The sequence below is a fragment of the Tachyglossus aculeatus genome, chromosome X4 (assembly GCF_015852505.1).
Source record: "Tachyglossus aculeatus isolate mTacAcu1 chromosome X4, mTacAcu1.pri, whole genome shotgun sequence".
Lineage (NCBI taxonomy): Eukaryota > Metazoa > Chordata > Mammalia > Monotremata > Tachyglossidae > Tachyglossus > Tachyglossus aculeatus.
This window is the reverse complement of record NC_052098.1, coordinates 61,296,106-61,313,236: the sequence shown is the minus strand read 5'-3', so window position 1 is coordinate 61,313,236 and position 17,131 is coordinate 61,296,106. Positions and strand designations below refer to the sequence as shown.

Genomic DNA, 17,131 nt, shown 5'->3' with positions numbered 1-17,131 from the left:
AGGGAGAGAGCTGATTGAGTGCTTTTAAAACAATGGTTAGGAGTTTCTGCTTGATGTGGGAAGGAACGGGTAAGCAGTGGAGGGCTTTGAGGAATGGGCAGATAGGTGTTGAATGACATTTTAGAAAAATGATCCAGGCAGCAGCATGAAGTACAGACCGAAGTGGGGGAGAGGCTGAAGGCAGGGAAGTCAGCAAGGAGGCTGATGTCATAGTCGAGTTGAGCTATGACAAGTGCCTGGATCAATGTGGTGACCATTTGAATAGAGAGGAAGGGGCAGATTCTGAAATGTTGTGGAAGAAGAATGGACAGGATTTGGTAACTGATTATGGAGGCTGAAAGAGAGGGAGGAGTCAAGGATTATGCAAAGGATAATGCATTAGAGAAGTAGCATGGCTCATTAGAAAGAGCCCGGGCTTTGGAGTCAGAGGTCATGGGTTCAAATGCCGGCTCTGCCAATTGTCAGCTGTGTGACTTTGGGCAAGTCACTTAACTTCTCTGTGCCTCAGTTCCCTCATCTGTAAAATGGGGATTAAAAACTGTGAGCCCCCCCCGTGGGACAACCTGATCATCTTGTAATCTCCCCAGCGCTTAGAACAGTGCTTTGCACATAGTAAGCACTTAAGAAATACCATCATTATTATTATTATTCTCTGGCTAAATCTGTTATCCGGGTCTGTTATCTCCTCATTCTCTCACCTTGCATCTGCAAGCCATATGTTGGTTTTGCTTATCTCTATTCAGCTTTGTTTTTTGTTTGGACTTCTATGAATGTATTTCTCCAAGGGGTCCTAGGAAAGATTGCGCAAAGAGAATACAGTATGCTTTTAGGAAATTATTTACTAGGAGAGAGAGGGGGTTGAGATTCCTCTCATTTGTCATGGACAGTATGATGGCATCAACAATACTCTGGCTTTGTTCACTTCTTCATAGCTTTGTTTCGAATGACCTTAACAAGAAAACCACAGTTTCTATCTTGCAACAAAACCCAGATGGCTAGAAAATAATAGAAAGACGACTAATTAGTAGTTAGTGAAAGGATCAGGCTAATCACATACAGGGCTGCATTTAATGTAGGAACTCAAGCCCAGGAAACGTAGGTGAAGGGACCCCCCGACTGCCAAGCACCCCACAATGTAGCTCACTCCAATCCCCACCCTCACCAAAATCCACCCTCAAACACTTTTGCATAGACCATGTTTTTCCCCAGTCGCTCCCCCAACCTCATCTGTTGGTTGTGAGCAGGGAATGTGTCTGTTACTGTTCTATTGTACTCTCCCAAGCGCTTAGTACAGTGCTCTGCACACAGTAAGCACTCAGTGACTATGACTGAATGAATGACTGTCCCATGGTATTCCCTCTCCTCTCTGCCGCTCTGGCCTGTTTCCAGTGACACTGAACAGGAGGAATGCAGGAGCTGCAACCCCAATCCATCAATCAGTAGTACTCACTGAGCAACTATTGTGTGCAGAGCACTGAACTAATTGATTGGGAGAGTTAAATAGCTGATATGATCCTGGCCCTCAAAATACTTACAATCTCGCTGGGGAGATTCCCTCCGTCTGCCCATCCACCAAGCTAGCTCTCTTCCTCCCTTCAAGGCCCTACTGAGAACTCACCTCCTCCAGGAGGCCTTCCCAGACCGAGCCCCTTCCTTCCTCTCCCCCTCGTCCCCCTCTCCATCCCCCCATCTTACCTCCTTCCTTTCCCCACTGCACCTGTATATATGCATATATGTTTATACATATTTATTACTCTATTTATTTTACTTGTACATATCTATTCCATTTATTTTATTTTGTTAGTATGTTTGGTTTTGTTCTCTGTCTCCCCCTTTTAGACTGTGAGCCCACTGTTGGGTAGGGACTGTCTCTATATGTTGCCGACTTGTACTTCCCAAGCGCTTAGTACAGTGCTCTGCACACAGTAAGCGCTCAATAAATACGATTGATTGATTGATTGATTGAGATAGGAGGAAGTAATGGAGTGAAAATAATAATAATGATGGTATTTGTTAAGCGCTTACTATGTGCGAAGCACTGTTCTAAGTGCTGATCAATACATAAGTGCAAGAGGACTGTGAGCCCGTTGTTGGGTAGGGACCGTCTCTATATGTTGCCAACTTGTACTTCCCAAGCGCTTAGTACAGTGCCCTGCACACAGTAAGCGCTCAATAAATACGATTGAATGAATGGATGAATGAGGATGAGGGTGGGGGGGAGTACCTAAGTGCTTAGGTGGTGCAGAAGTGATAGTAATAATAATACTGTGTAATTTCTTAAGCGCTTACTTTGTGTCAACTACTGTACTAAGCACTGGGGAGGATACAAGAAAATCAGGTTGGACACTGTCCCTGTCCCACATGAGGCTCACAGTCACAATCTCCATTTTACAAATGAGGTAACTGAGGCACAGAGAAGTGAAGTGACTTGCCCAAGGTCACACAGCAGACACGTGGCGGAGCCGACATTAGAATACCTAGCCCCGTGCTCTAGCCACTACACTATGCCGCTTCTCTAATGATACCGGGGATGGAATGACACTTTGACACTTGGGGATATCGAGTGGGAAATGAGATTAATCAGGGAGAACCATATGGAAGAGATGTGATGTCAGAAGGATGTAGAAGATGGGGAAAGCACTCATGTGCCCGATGTAAAGGGGAAGGAAGTTTCAGGCAAAGAAGTGGCCAGTGGCGGGAGAGGTGAGAACAAGCAGGTTGGTTTGAGAGGATTGAAGAGTGTGGGCTAAGATGTGTAGGAGCTATAGAGGAGCTGAAGCCCCTAGCCGGATGGGAGCTGCCCCCAACAACCCAGCTCAGAAGACCCCAGCTCAGCTTTGGTAACTTGGGAGGGGGAGAGAGCCCCCAGCCCTACAGGAAGGCAACTGGCCATGGAGGATCACCCTGCTCTCCTGTCTTCACCTCCTCTTCCCTGCCTCTAAAGCCCTTGGCTGCCAGGGAGCTGATCTGGGTGGCTCCACACTAGTTGCTGCCCTGAGAAAGTCCTGGGTCTGGTGGTCAAACGTGCCAATAGCCCCATGTCCCCGGTCGATAAGACCTGGATTCTGAGATTCATTTGTTCATTCAGTCGTATTTATTGAGCGTTCACTGTGTGCACAGCACTGTACTAAGTGCATGGGAAGTACAAGTTGAGATCCCACTTATGAGCCAGTATGAGCTGAGGGCTAGACAGAACGAGCTGAGATTCATTTAAAATAAGGATCTTGATTTCTTTCATGGTTGTACATATTTATTACTCTATTTATTTATTTATTTATTTATTTATTTTACTTGTACATTTCTATCCTACTTATTTTATTTTGTTGGTATGTTTGGTTCTGTTCTCTGTCTCCCCCTTTTAGACTGTGAGCCCACTGTTGGGTAGGGACTGTCTCTATGTGATGCCAATTTGTACTTCCCAAGCGCTTAGTACAGTGCTCTGCACATAGTAAGCGCTCAATAAATACGATTGATTGATTGATTGATTGATTGATTGATTTGGTCCCACTCTCTCTCACACACACACACACACACAAAAATAATAATAATGGTATTTTTTAAGCACCTACTATGTGCCAGGCACTGCACTAAGTGCTGGGATGAATACAAGCAAATCGGGTTGGGCACAGTCCCTGTCCCACGTGTGGCTCACAGTCTCCAATGCCCATTTTACAGATGAGGTAACTGAGGCACAGAGAAGTGAAGTGACTTGCCCAAAGTCACACAGCAGATAAGTGGATGAGCTGGGATTAGAACCCATGACCTTCTGACTTCCGGGCCTGTGCTTTATTCATTACACCATGCTGCTTCTCGTGGCTTGCGCACACAAGCCGAAGTAGAATCAAAGGAAGGTAGAAGCAGATCAAGTGGGCTCCCCAAGATCATCTAATATATTATAATCTCGTTGTGGGCAGGGACTGTGTCTGATTATTGTTATATTGTACTCTCCAAAGCACTTAGTACAGTTCTCTGCACACAGTAAGCGCTCAATAAATACAATTAAATGAATGAATGAACTAGTAGAATTCATTACAACACAGCCTAACGGCCGGGATACCCTAGTTATCTAATATGCTAGCATTCAGAGTAAGAGTCATGAAAAAACACGGCCCAGATTACCGAGTTTATCTAGGTTCAACGGCACTAATTACAAAAGAGAGTTCCTGTAAACATAGCCCGAGCCACCAGCTCGCCTAGGTCCAACCATGACGCCAACCCAGCTCCTGTTTCCTCCTAAACAGTGGCCTCTTCATTCCCCAAGGACCTGTACACGGTTCAACAATCTCTTCAGGTAATCACCAGATTAAGTAGTTATCACTGTTGATCACCTCTCCTACAATGCTTAAACTTCCCTGACCCCAACATGTCATCTCAAACCCCCTGCTTCCAGTCAGCCCATCCCAGTCCTTCCCTCCCAATACACCTCCCTCACCCCCTCCTCCATCCAACCCCTCCCTACCACTGTACCATCCCCACCCCTCTCCCCTGCCCAGTTCCTATCATCCTGTCCCAGTACCCCCCCCCCCCACCATCTCCCTTCCCCTGTGCTAGCCCATTCCTGACCCAATCACTGCTCCTCCTCGCCATCCTCACCATCACTGACACCTGGCTCTTCCCAGATGACACGGTCTCTCCTGCTGCTCTCTCTAGAAGGGATCTCATCTTCACCCACTCCCCCAGACTCGCTATGGAAGGGGAAGGAGTTGGCTTTCTTCTCATGCCCCAATGCCACTTTCAAACCATTCTACCTCCCCCATCCCTTTTTCTTAAAGTGATATTTGTTCTCATTCTGCTTCTTTTCTCCATCTACACCCACTCCCTTGGAAAACTCATTCAGTCACCTGACTTCAACTATCACCTCTGTGCTGATGACTCCCAAATCTACATCTTCAGCCCTGATCTCTCAACCTCTCATTTCCTTCTGCCTTCAAGACATCTCTACTTGGGCATCCTCCCCTCACCTCAAACTTATTATGGCTATAACTGAACTTCTTATCTTCCCATCCAAATCCTGTCCTCCCCCTCACTTTCCCATCACTGCTGATGGCACCACTATCCTTTCTGTCCCACAAGCCCATAACCTTGGCATTATCCTTCACTCCTCTCCCTCATTCCACATATTAAAGCCATCACTAAATCTTGTCAGTTCTACCTTCACAACATTGCCAAAATCTGCTCCTTCTGCTCCATCCAAACCACTACCACATTAATGCAAGCACCTATCCTAGTCTGCCTCCTCGCTTCCTGTCTCCCGCCACTCCAGTCCATACTCCATTCTGCTGCACGAATCATTTTCCTTCAAAAACGTTCAAACCATATTTCCCCACTTCTCAAGAAAACCCAGTGGTTGCCCATCCACCTTCGCATCAAACAAAAACTCCTCACCATTGGCTTTAAAGCACTTAATCACCTTGCCCCCTCCTACGTCACTTCACTACTCTCCTAATACAAACCAGCCCACACACTTCATTCCTCCAATGCTCACCTTCTCACTGTACGTCGATCTCATCCATCTCACTTCTGACCTGTTGCCCACATCCTACCTTGAACACTCTCCCTCCTCATATCAGACATACAATTGCTTTCCCCCACTTCAAAACCTTATTGAAGGTACATCTCCAAGAAGCCTTCTCTGACTAAGCCCCCTTCTCCTCTCATCCCGCTACTTTCTGAGCCTTTCTTACTTGCTCCTTCATTAATCCTCCCTCCCATCCCCACAGCACATATGTATATATCTGTATGTGTCTGTAATTTATTTATTCATTTATCTGTTTATTTATTTATATTAATGTCTGTCTCCTCCTCTAGACTGTGAGCTCATCATGGGCAGGAATGTGTCTGTTGTTGTTATATTGTACTCTCACAAGTGCTTAGTACAGTGCTTTGCACACAGCAAGCACTCAATAAATACAGTTGAATTGGTTAAGTGCTATGTGCCAGGCACTGTACTAAGTGCTGAGACAGATAAAAGCAAATCAGGTTGGACACAGTCCCTGTCCCTGTCCCACATTGGGCTCGCAGTCTTAATCCCCATTTGACAGATGCAGTAACCAAGGCACAGAGAAGTGAAGTGGCTTGCCCAAGGTCACACAGCAGACAAGTGGTGGAGCAGAGATTAGAACCCAGTTCCTTCTTACTCCCAGGCCCTTGCTCTATCCACTAGATCACACTGCTTCTCTTTCTTTCCTTTCCTTCAAAGACCATATCATCTGCCTCTATCACCCACTCTAGATTCTAGTAACAGTCATCTACCATCCCCAGGCACCCCCTCCAACTTTTTCTAAACATTTGGATCCATTTCTTACATTCATTCTCTCTTTCTCCAACCTGACATTGATCCTTGGTGACTTCAATATCCACATAGATATAGATCCGAACGCCACTGTGTTCTTTCCACTAGGCCATGTTGTTTCTCCAGGCCATGCTGCACTGTGCTAAGCACTAGGATACATGGACGATTATCAGATCATACATAGTCCCTGTCCCACCCAGGGCTCACAATCTAAGAGGTAGGGAGAGCAGGTGTCTTTCATTCATTCATTCAGTCGTATTTATTGAGCGCTTACTATGTGCAAAGCACTGTACTAAGCACTTGGGAGAGCACAATATAACAACAAACAGACACATTCCTGCCCACAATGAGCTCACAGTCTAGAGAGGGAGACAGACATTAATATAGTCAAATGAATAGATAAATACATAAATAAATACATTGCAGAGATAGATATATATATCTAGATATATTATCTAGAGATAGATAATATATATATATATATATATTCTACAAATGGGGAGACTTAGGCACAGAGAGAGATTGTGACTTTCATTCATTCATTCATTCATTCAATCGTATTTATTGAGTGCTTACTGTGTGCAGAGAACTGTACTAAGCACTTGGGTAGTACAGGTCGGCAACATATAGAGACGGTCCCTACCCAACAACGGGCTCACAGTCTAGAAGGGGGCGACGCACAACAAAACAAAACATGTAGACAGGTGAGAAAAGCCTACAGCACCTGGTATTCCCAGGCTGTCTCCCATCCAAGTACTAACCAGGCCCTACCCTGCTTAGCTTCTGAGATCAGATACGTTCAGGGTGGTATGGCCATAGACTTCCCCTTGGGAACACCTGGCCAATAGCAAAGCTGGTATTAAAATACAGATTCCCAGTCCCTGATCTTTCTACTAGGCCAAGCTACCCCTCTAATGTCACACTCTTTTGTTGGCCAGATAGACATGGCCAGAATAAGGGAGAAATAGGAAGATGGAGGGAGAGAAATTGTGGTGGAGTGAGAGGCTTGAGAACCTAGACTTTGTGGAGAGGAGTTAGAGATGGGCAGGCAGAGGAAGGGAGAAGAGAAAAATTACTGTCTGATCCACTAATCACAGTCCTATTTAGATAAACATTTTCTGGGTCATTAAATCAAAATTGAACTATGACCACCCTAGTTCTACTTACAGCTACCACTTCCTCCCAAGCTGACAGTGGGACCTTTGATGGATGATTTTATAATTTTTAAGTCCTCATTCTTAGTGGAGAGAAATTGAATATGTCATTGATACCATCACTTCATTCATCTTCAACAGAAGCTTTAGCGAGATTGCCTCTCCAGCACTAATTACGATTTCATCATTTCATTGAATTCTTTGTTGGGAGAAAAAGGGTGTTGACCAAGGTAAACGTTGACATTCTAAGAGAGTTGCTTATGGAAAGTGGAGGAGATAATAGCTAGGGTCTCAATTTCTAAAATTCCCAAATTACAGAGGATAGAGCAGGTCCACATATCAAATTTGTCCCTTAGTTTCTCAGTATGAAAAACCATCAGTGCAATACTGCACTGGGGATTGAAAGGATTTTGTAAAATGCTTGAACCTCTATAATGTGTTTTTATAAAATCAAGATCTCCCTGCTACTAGCTGGCCACATCTGAAAGAGCCCACAAAGGAAATTTTGCAGGAAGCAATTCTATTTTAGCCTCTATTCTTCATGGTGTAGGCCTACTACTAAGTAAGTAGCTATTGTATTTGTTAAGTTCATACTAATGTGCCAAGCAGTGAGCTAAATGCTGGGGTAGATACAAGATAATCAGATCAGACACAATCCCTGTTCCACACAATCAAAGATACAGAAAAACCTGGTATCATGCTATTTAACAGAAAGCAGTAAGGTCTAAGTGGAAAGAGCATAGGCATGGAAATCAGGGGACCAGTTTTTAATCCCAGTTCTGCCACTTTTTTGCTGTGTGACCTTGGGCAACTCCTCTGTGCCTTAGCTTCCTCATGTCTAAAGTGGGGATAAAATACCTGTTCTCCCTCCCACTTAGACTGTGACTCCCATGTCGGGCAGGGACTTTGCCAGACCTGATTATCTTGTATTTACTCTAGTGCTTAGTACAGTGTTGGGCACATAGTAAGTGCTTAACAAATACCATCATGATCATTATACCACCAGTCCTGTCTCCAAGCCCCACCAGTGAAACCTGACATCAGCACATCTGCCTGACTGACAGACTGGTTGACAAACGTAATCTTAGCCTGGAGCTTTAGAGGAGGGAAGAGGGAAAAAAAGTCAGAGGCAGCTAAGAACCTGGTAATCAATCAAGCAGCCAGTCAGTGGTATTTATTGAGTGCTTATTGTGTGCAGAGCACTGTTCTAAGTGCTTGGGATAGTACAGTGCAAAAGAGTTGGCAGACATTTTCCCTGCCCATGAGGATCTTACAGTCTACAGGAGGAGAAAGACATTAAAATAAATTACAGAAAGGGGAAATAATAGAATGTAAAGATACATACATAAGTGCCATGGGGCTAGGGTGAGTGTCAAAATGCTTAAGGGGTGTGAATAGTAAAGTACATAGTGGACTCAGAGGGGAGGGCGATTAGGGGAAATGAAGGCTTAGTCTGGGAAGGCCTCTTGGAACAGATGTGATTTTAGAAAGGTTTGGAACATGGAAAGAGTGATGAAATATTGGATATGAAGAGGGAGGGAGTTTGAGGCCTGAAGAAAGATGTTGGCGAAAAGTCGGCCATGGGATAGGTTAGATGGAGGTGCAGTGGCTTTGGGGAAAGCTGATTAAGTGACTGTGGAGGGTGGGGAAGGTGTGTAAAAGGGCCCTAAGACTGTAGAGGGAGGGCAGAGTGTGATGCAGGTACTTCTATGCAGATAAATGCAAGTGAATAGCACAAGAATTAGGCAATTATATTCAGTTCTGCTTTAAAGTGTGTTTTCTTTATGCATTTTGGTTAGGATGTTGTTAAGGAGTTAGGCAATGGTTATCCAATAACATGAATCTGTTTGGATATATCACTACCCAGTATCAGTAAAAATGGTTTATGCACATACAATTGGGTTACTTTCCTTGAAAACATGATTGTATCTTGATTGATTGTACTATGGGACATTTTTTCCATAGACTTACATATAATCTCTCAGGTTCCATTCCACAACCAGCCCCGACATGATGGCCGAGCATATTGGTAAGTAAAATTACACTGTAAATCCCTCTGCACTCTCCTGTCTCATCATTTCCCTGCTGCCATGAGCTCTGCCATGTTTGTTTTTTTTTAATAATCCTAACGATGGCTGTGGACATGCCTGCAGCTTTTGCTCCCTCCCGTCCCCCTGTCCCAGCTTGTAGTCCAACCTACATACTTGGGAATGTGGATGGGAATGAACCAGTGCCGAGAGAGAGAGAGAGAGAGAGAGAGAGAGAGAGAGAGAGAGTGAGTGAGTGTTTCAGGGAGGCAAGATGTCCTTCTGAGGCCTCCTCCACCACCATCGCTGCATCCCCATCTGGCCCTGATCAGATTGGATTTGCCTATGGCAATAGGAGGACATAATTTCAGGTTCAGATTCACATATCATGGGATAAATCACCAAACAGAATGCATCCCTAATCTATAAAACAGTCACTCTGAGGTGAGAAATGGGTTATTTTGAATGGAAACTGTATTCTATGTATTTTAAAACTAAAATGTTATTTGAAGCATTAAATCTTCGATGCCAGAATTGAGATCATTTTCTTTTAAATTAGGAAAAGGACTTGTATGCCCAGGGCCCCACAAAATCTGGTAGCCCCAAACCTACAGGAGAGTTAATCCAACCCTGTAAATCCTCCCCCTGGTTAAGGTTTATGTCAGTACATATAGAAAGACCCGGGTCTAGGCGGTGGCAGAAAGCTCACTCAGTTTATATTAAGATCTTGGTGTTCATGACCTTACAGTTTATAGTGGGCTGCAAACTGTAACACAAGGTCACGACAGAGGTCACCACCAATAAGCAAAACACGAGAACTGCAAAGCCATAAATGGCCAAGTCCTCTTCTATCATCAAATCCCACCAATGTTACCTGTTCTCATCAGTCATTAAGAAACATTTGGATTCTGTACCATTTTTTCAATTTGCCATCAAGTGTACTCCAGCCATTATTTTTCCACTATCCCAATCTTAATGTATATTTCCTTATGTTTTCCTTTGTCTCAGATTCTTTTTGGCACTTGTTTTTGTGTATGGCCCTTAGAATCTATGTTATAGGTAACAAGAGGAACTACACCCCAAAACCAGTAACAATACCGATTAAGGAAAAGAATGTGAGCAGTCACCTATGAGGATGAGTCAGCACTTTGGGTTTTGGTTTTTTTTTTGTTTATTTCCAGAACAGTATCTCTAGTGACTGATTTACATTTTTAAAATGACTCCATTTCTAACTCTATTTAATTGCCTTCTAAACAGAATGTTCCTTTTGATTTACAGGGAATGTTGCTGATTGTGACCCCAACCTAAACCTTAAATGTTTGGGTTGTGGCCTCCTGTTGTCTCTAGGAACTGTTGTGAAGGTTGGAAACGGCCTAAAAACTGGAGCAGTTTGAATGCTGGATGAGTAAACTTGGTGTAGTTTCAGGGCAATGTCCTTTGCTCTGGAATTTGTTCTTTCCGTTGTTTGTAAAATATATTCAGGGATGTTGCAAGGCTCAAATGTTCATCCCAGTCTCTTAACTGGATGGAGCAAGAGTCTGGGGAGATCAGTGCTGCTGCAGGACATTTGAAGGACTGAGATTTCCTTGAGTATTTTGTGGTATTATTTGATTGTTGTCATTCAATAACACTTCCAAATTGAAAGACTTTTTACTGACAGTTGAAAACAAGCATGAGCTATGGACACCTGGTATTGCTGATAATACTAGGCTTGGAGTGAAAGAAAGGAGTAGCCAGTAAGAGAAAGAAGAAACACAGAGCCGGATGGAGACAGATAATTGAAGTGGAGGACAACCAATCTAAATGCCAAATGGAAAGGAACAGAGTCAATTTCTAGGCAATTGCTCTCCATCTTACATTGTACTGCTTCCCTAGCCATATCTAATGTTTGCCCATGGAAAAAAAAAATGCAAATACCAGGTGGACTACTGCAGCAGGCCATCTAGACTGGCAGGTAGCAATCAGAAGAGGGGTTGCTCTTCTTGGTGAGAACTGGGATATCGAAAGAATCTTTAAAACGGAGATGGGCCCTTAGAGGACAAATTTATGGCCCAAGTAAATAGTGATTCTTATGGGCAATCCCTTTAGCCCAGCAAAGAACTGTATGTACAGAAAGCATTGATCATACATAGATAGATAGATAAATGTAGGCAGTCAACCAACTCTCTCCCCTGTTCGTATCCTCGCTAGTTTCTCACAATACCCAGCTCATCCACTTCATTCATCTCAAATCAAGTCACTCACTGGGACTTGTTCTCTTGTCTTCTGCCATCAGTCTCTTGCTCATGCCCTCCCTTCTGTCAGGAGCTCCCTCCCCATTCACATGGGGCAGACTATTGCCCTCCCTATCTTCAAAGCCCTTCTGAAATCTCCTTTCCTCCGGGAGGCCTTCCCTGACTAATCTCTCATCTCTACAACCTATTTCCCCCCAAATTTCTACTTCAGTACTTCTGGGTCACTTGAGCACTTGGCTGCTCACAACCACCAGGAACTTAGATTCATATCTTTAAACTCTATTACCTCCTCCTTCCTGTAATTTATTTTAGTGTCTGTCCCTCTGGCTAGATTGTAAGCTCCTCGAGAGCACGGATCCCGTCTAGTCACTCCATTGTACCTCCCAAACACTCAGTACAGTGCTTTGCACACAGTAATTGCTCTATAAATATTACTGATTGATTGAATGGCCCACTACCCCAGGGCCCACTCTGCAAGGGAGGAGGGGAGGGGGACACAGTGCCTTCCGGCTCCTCTCCCTCACATAGGAGGCCTAGGATCACAGCCAAGGGAAGGGTCACCCTCTGCACGTGGGGGTTTGAGGATTGAGCAAAGGGGAGGGTCGTCCCGCCAGCTCCTTCAACCAGAGGCCTAGGACTGCCCCGAGGGAAGAACCCCCTGCCCCCTCTCACATGCCCCCACACCCCAAATCCCGACCCCATGCATGGGGAGCCTAGGACTGCACCAAGGGAGGAGACACTTGTCCCCCCTCATTCCACCCATCCAGACACCAAGGATCTGGGGCTGCACGAGGAAGGAATCACAAATCCCCCACCCCTTCAGCACACCAGGATCCTGATAGCCCGCCAAAGAAGCAGGACAGCAGCTCGCTCCAAGGTGATAGCGTGTCAGTGATCACATTTTATAAACTAACTACTTGATAGCGTTGGCCCGTTCACTCTGGACAACCGCTTTAATGACTCTCTCTTTTAATGACTCGCTAATCACAGCTCAGAATTTGTGGATTCCCCCCAGCTGGGAGCTGCTGAGTTGCCACCCTATAGAGGAGCGTGCATTTGCCCACTGGGCCTACAGATCAACTGCTGAAGCTCCAGACTTTCTTTCTCTTATGCCCTAGGGTCCCCCCCACCCAGTGTACCCTCATTCCCCTCCCTTTGATTCCCCCCAACCCCGCCTCCAGGGTCCAGCACCCCTCCTCATCCCAGCGTGGCTTAAGTGGCAAGAGCACGGGCTTGGGAATCAGAGGATGTGAGTTCTAATCCCGGCTCTACCACTTATCTGCTGTGTAACTTTGGGCAAGTCACTTCACTTTTCTGTGCCTCAGTTCCCTCATCTGTAAAATGGCGATTAAGACTGTGAGCCCCACGTGGGACAACCTTTCTAGACTGTGAGCCTGTTGTTGGGTAGGGATTGTCTCTGTTGCCAAATTGTACTTTCCAAGCGCTTAGTACAGTGCTCTGCACACGGTAAGCGCTCAATAAATACGATTGAATGAATGCATTACCCAGTGCTTAGAACAGTACTTTCAAAAACTCCTCACTATTGGCTTCAAAGCTTTCCATCACCTTGCCCCCTCCTACTTCACCTCCCTTCTCTCCTTCTACATCCCAGCCCACACACTCCGCTCCTCAGCCGCTAATCTCCTCACTGTGCCTCGTCCTCACCTGTCGCGCCATCGACCCCTGGCCCACGTCCTACCTCTGGCCTGGAATGCCCTTCCTCCTCAAATCCACCAAATTAGCACACTTCCCCCCTTCAAAGCCCTACTGAAAGCTCACCTCCTCCAGGTGGCCTTCCCAGACTGACCCCCTTTTTCTCTGCTCCCCCTCCCCTCCCTATCCCCCCAACTCGCTCCCTTCTCTAACCCCCTCCACACCCCAAAGCAGTTGTGTATATATGTACACATTTACAATTATAATTCTATTTATTTTTATTAATGATGTATATATATCTATAATTCTATTTATAATGATGCTACTGACTGTGCACACAGTAAGCACTCAATAAATACGATTGAATGAATGATGCCTGTTTACTTGTTTTGTTGTCTGTCTCCCCCTTTCTAGACTGTGAGCCCGTTGTGGGCAGGGATTGTCTCTGTTGCTGACTTGTACTTTCCAAGCGCTTAGTACAGTGCTCTGCACACAGTAAGCGCTCAATAAATACGATTGAATGAGTGAATACTTGGCACATAGTAAGTGCTTAACAAATACCATTGTTGTTATCATTATTATTATTATTATTATTATTATTACCCTCTCCACAGGCTTGCTGTCTTCATTTCACTTAATAATTCTGGTATTTGTTAAGCACTTACTATGTGCCAAGCACTGTTCTAAGCACTGGGTAGATACAAGGTAATCAGGTTGTCCCACGTGGGGCTCGCAGTCTTAATCCCCATTTTCCAGATGAGGTAACTGAGGCACAGAGTAGTTAAGCGACTTGCCCAAAGTCACACAGCAGACGAGTGGCGGAGCTGGGATTAGAACCCACGACCTCTGACTCTCAAGCCCAGGCTCTTTCCACTAAGCCATGCTGCTTCGCACTTCCAACCAACTGTTCCCCTTCCCCTCCTCAGGCTATGTGCTCTGGGCCAGAGAGGTGAGCCCTCCCCGGGCTCTAACCCAGATCCCCAGGCATCGAGCCTTTGGTGCCATGGGGCATCCCCCGACTGTTTCTAACAAAGAGCCTTTGCTGCCACGGTGCATTTTCTCCACCGTTCCTTCCCCTCCCCGGCTCCAAATTGCCGTCTAGGTTGAGCTCTGCCGCATTGTGGGGAGGGAGATTCAGACCACCTTGTAGCCCACGCGGTCCAAAGTGCAAAAAGGAGGCTCCCACCTGCTAACGCCGCCACTCCCCTCCCCGTCGCCATCCCCTCTCACCCGCAGTGCCCGCCACACATTCTTTCATCCCCTCATGGCGTAGTGGATAGGGCACGGGCCTGGGACTCAGAAGGTTGTGGGTTCTAATCCCAGCTCTGCCACTTGTCTGCTGCGTGTCCTTGGGCAAGTCACCTCACTTCTCTTGGGCCTCAGGCACATCATCTGGAAAAAGGGGAACGAGACTGGGAGCAGGACAAGGACTGTGTCTAACCTGATTGACTTGTATCCACTCCAGCGCTTAGTCCAGTGGCTGGCATATAGTAAGCGCTTAACAAAATACTACAATTATTATCCCTGTGCGAGCATCTTCCGGAGAGCCAAGGGGTCAGTTCGGAGCGAGTTTATGCAAGTGAAAGGATGTGTTCAAACCCCATCGGTGTAAGCGGAAAGCATTCAGTACGTGGAGTCGCTCAGTGTCTGGACCTGCGGTTGTATGCTCAACCATCCCAGGAGGGTGTGGGATTAAAGGTGCCTGACTTGAGCGAGATGTGGTCTCTGTGTTCTCTAGGCTACACCTCAAGGGGAAGTGGTAGCATAACCCTGCTCCCTCAGCCCCATCCCTGGTGCCCTGTCCCAGCAGTGCCCCTCATCCCCTTCCCCCTGCACCAGCTCACTCCCATCCAACCCCTTCCTACCCCTCACGCCGTCCCCACTTCACGCACCCTCCAAAAGCCTCAGTCAAGTGCATCATATGGAAGACCCACTCCATCAAGGGGAAGCTTTCCTTCATCACTGACATGTTCCTGACACAGTCACTGCTCCTCCTCACCATCACTGAAACCTGGCTCTCCCCAGATAACACTATCTCCCCTGCTTTTCTCTCTAGGAGGGGCTTCATTTTCTCCCAATCAATCAATCAATCGTATTTATTGAGCACTTACTGTGTGCAGAGCACTGTACTAAGTGCTTGGGAAGTACAAGTTGTCAAAATATAGAGACAGTCCCTACCCAACAGTGGGCTCACAGTCTAAAAGGGGGAGACAGAGAACAAAACGAAACATACTAACAAAATAAAATAAATAGAATAGATATGTACAAGTAAAATAAATAAATAAATAAGTAGAGTAATAAATATGTACAAACATATATACATATATACAGGTGCTTTGGGGAAGGGAAGGAGGTAAGATGGGGGGCGACGAGGGGGAGAGGAAAGAAAGGGCTCAGTCTGGGAAGGCCTCCTGGAGGAGGTGAGCTCTCAGCAGGGCCTTGAAGGGAGGAAGAGAGCTAGTTTGGCGGATGGGCAGAGGGAGGGCATTCCAGGCCCAGGGGATGACGTGGGCCGGGGATCGATGGCGGGACAGGCGAGAACAAGGTACCGTGAGGAGATTAGCGGCAGAGGAGCGGAGGGTGCGGGCTGGGCTGGAGAAGGAGAGAAGGGAGGTGAGGTAGGAGGGGTCGAGGTGATGGACAGCCTAGAAGCCCAGGGTGAGGAGTTTCTGCCTGATGCGCTGATTGATTGGTAGCCACTGGAGATTTTTGAGAAGGGGAGTAACATGCCCAGAGCGTTTCTGGACAAAGACAATCCGGGCAGCAGCATGAAGTATGGATTGAAGTGGAGAGAGACACGAAGATGGGAGATCAGAGAGAAGGCTGATGCAGTAGTCCAGACGGGATAGGATGAGAGCTTGAACGAGCAGGGTAGCGGTATGGATGGAGAGGAAATGGCGGATCTTGGCAATGTTGCGGAGCTGAGACCGGCAGGTTTTGGTGACGGCTTGGATGTGAGGGGTGAATGAGAGAGCGGAGTCGAGGATGACACCAAGTTTGCGGGCTAGACTCCCCTAGACTCACTGGGAATGGGAGAGGAGGTTCAGCTTCGTTCTCACTCCCCAGTGCTGATATCACACCATCCCACCTCCTCCATCCCTCTCTTTTCCTTCCTCTGAAGCCCATTTCATCCGCCTCTACCACCCATTTCAACTACTAGTCACCGTCATCTAGCCCAGGCCTCACCTTCAACTTTCTGAACCATTTTGATCACTTTCTCACATTCTTTCTCTTATTCCCCATCCCTACATTGATCCCTGGAGACTTCAATATCCATGTGGAAGTCCCTGATGATCCTTCCACTCTCCACTTCCTCTCACTTCTCTACTCCAATGACCTCCTGCTCCACCCCACCTCACACACACTCACCAATTTGTGCACATACTTAATCTTGTAATCTCTAGTAACTGTACAATCTCTACCCTCACCAATTCTGAAATTCCTCTGTGATCACAACCTCCTCACCAGCACTCTTTCCCATACATCCACCCCCCGCATTTCTGTCCTTTTCCCCCACAGATATTCTCCAGTCATTCTATCCCATTTGGTCTCCATACCCAAATTACCATCTCCTGATGCACAAGTCGACATACTCAACACCACCTTTTTCACTGATTTCAACTCCCTTGTTCCCCTGTCCCTCCATCAGTCTCATACCACTAACCTGCAACCCTGAATCACCTCCACAGTACACTTCCTCACTTCCTGAACCTGAGTTGTGAAGTGCTGTTGGCAGAAATCCAGACATCTCTTTGACCTTGTCCACCTTAC

The 17,131-nt window shown here is 46.2% G+C and overlaps 1 pseudogene; it reads right to left on the bottom strand.

Annotated features, from left to right (window-relative positions):
- Positions 1-7,004: 7,004 nt before the first annotated feature.
- On the bottom strand, positions 7,005-7,113 carry LOC119948221 (annotated as a pseudogene).
- Between the last annotated feature and the right edge of the window lie 10,018 nt (positions 7,114-17,131).